Raw genomic sequence first — 2,338 nt, 5'->3', positions numbered from 1 at the left:
CTAGAGTGATCACATACCAAGGATGGGGAGTTTCACTGAACGGACTTGACAGGATTCTTTTTCTTTTTTTTTTTTTTTAAGATTTTAATTGGGGAATTGGGAGACGAAACAGCATTGGGGAATTGGGTAAGGGGAAAAGACAAGTTGCTGTCCTTTTGTTCTTCAGTCTAGTTCTGGAGGATGTTGCTTCATTGATCCATGTTGGTATTATCATTGTGCTCTTTTTGGCTGAGGTAGATCGTTCGCTGGCCATTGCACAGCCGCTCAAACCAGCTCATGACAGCTGCTGGCTGCTCATGATGGCTACAGGCTACTCACCTTAGTTTACAGCAGCCAACTGCAGCCCCACTGCAGCCTATGCTGTTGCCGGCTCCAGGTTGAGCCATTGTTCACCATCTTAGCTGTAGAGAGTGAAGCGTCACTGGCCCATGTGGGATCCGAAACAGCGGCCCTGCTGCTCAGAGCTCGCGCTCCCAAGCCAACTCTTAACCAACAAGCCACTCAGCCTCCCCATGCAGGATGCTTACTTAAACTGGATTCTCCATGGACAAAGCGGCAAGCCCAAGTTCAGGCCTAGTCCAACAGAGTGTGTTTGTCAGTTAGCCCTGTTGTTCAATGAACCAAGAGACATTCCTCTTTTCTGTGAATAATATGAAGGTCTACTTCTCATCTGGTTTTCCTTTCGTTCACTAAGGACCAGCTGAACTATTTTTTGGGACTTGGTTGTAGAGGATATTTCCTGGATGCTTCAAGGAGTTAGGCATCTAATTATGGGAACTTCTATGAAAAGAAAAAGAAAAAACAAAGATTAACGGTTGGAGCAAAATCCCATTCTCAGTCTGGAGGGCAGTCCATCAAGGTTTCTTGATATTGGGCTCCAAGTATCTTTTGCATTTTAAATCTTTGCTGATGGCATTGAGTGTTCTGATAAACTTGCTTCGTGGCACACACAACACCAGGCACAAATGTTGCCCATATAACATCTGCTGTGGTGATTTCTTAGAAATTTATAAGTTTAAATCATCCAGGTTCCATTGTAGGCCATAAGAAAAGGTATTCTCCATTCTTAGTGATTCCAAATCAGAAGAGTGGGAGAAATTTGGAAACATTAACTTGGAGAGACATGTCCAAATATAGGGGAAACTAGAAGAATTCAGGATCCAGTTTGACTTGCAGGCTTTTTAATACTTTCAACATGTTCTCAAAAACTGCTTTTGGTACTTTCATAAAATTTCAAAACAGCTTCACACTTACAGAAATGTCACAGGTACAGCACATAGTATTTTCCCCTCTGCCCCTTTTGAGAGTAAGTTGATGACATGAAGTTTTACCCTCTAAGACTTTGTACTGTGCATTCTCTCCAAAAAAAGACATTCTTTTATATAACCAATACAACCGTGAAATAAGGAAATCAGCATTAATATATCAAACCATCTATCCTCTGCCTATTTCAAGTTTTGACAAATGTCCCACCACTATCTTTATAACAAAAGTACTCAGTCTAGATTCACATGTTGCCTTTACTTTTCACATCCTTTTAGTCTCCTTCATTCAGGAACAGTTCATCATTCTTTCCTGGAACTTAATTAACTTAACACATTTGAAGATGAATATCAATTATTTTGTAGGATGTCCCTAATTTTGGACTTGTTTGATTTTCCCTTGTGATCAGATTCAGCTACTGCATCTTTGGCAGGAATATCTGAAAGTGATGGTTGCTCTTCTCACTGCATCCTATTAATCGTCCAATATTCCAATTTGTCCCATTACTGATGATGCCACTTCAATTCCTGGATGAAGGTGGTGTCTGCCAGACTTCTCTGCTGCACAGCTGCTCCTTTATCCTTTGAAATTAAATAAATTCTTTTCAGAAGTTCTTAATACTTTATGAATGTACTATTCCTCATCAAAGTGTTAGCATAAAGTCATGAGTTCATACTTTCTTCAATAACTTATCATCATAATTTATTTTGATTCTCAAAATTTCCCAGATTTGATAAATGATAGTTCATTCCAAATGGCATCTCTTTACCTCATCATTCTTGAGCACTTAATTTCTGGCCCAAATTATCAGGAGTTATTTTGTATTTTTTCTGTTCTAGACCTGGATTGAGGCATTTTTCCAAATACTACTGTATTTTTTTAGTGGAATTAGTATTTAGAAAACAAGATCTGGGAACAGTGGGTGCTCTTGGGATGTGAGTGTCATTGGTACTAGGATAGGAAAGGTTTATGTGTATATATATGTATATATATATATATATATATATATATATATATATATATATATCCTGATATCTTTCATTTTAGTCCCAAACAAGTTTATCCTAGGAATTTC

Source organism: Hipposideros armiger, unplaced genomic scaffold, assembly GCF_001890085.2.
Source record: "Hipposideros armiger isolate ML-2016 unplaced genomic scaffold, ASM189008v1 scaffold_1816, whole genome shotgun sequence".
Taxonomy (NCBI): Eukaryota; Metazoa; Chordata; class Mammalia; order Chiroptera; family Hipposideridae; genus Hipposideros; species Hipposideros armiger.
This window is presented reverse-complemented; position numbering follows the sequence as displayed.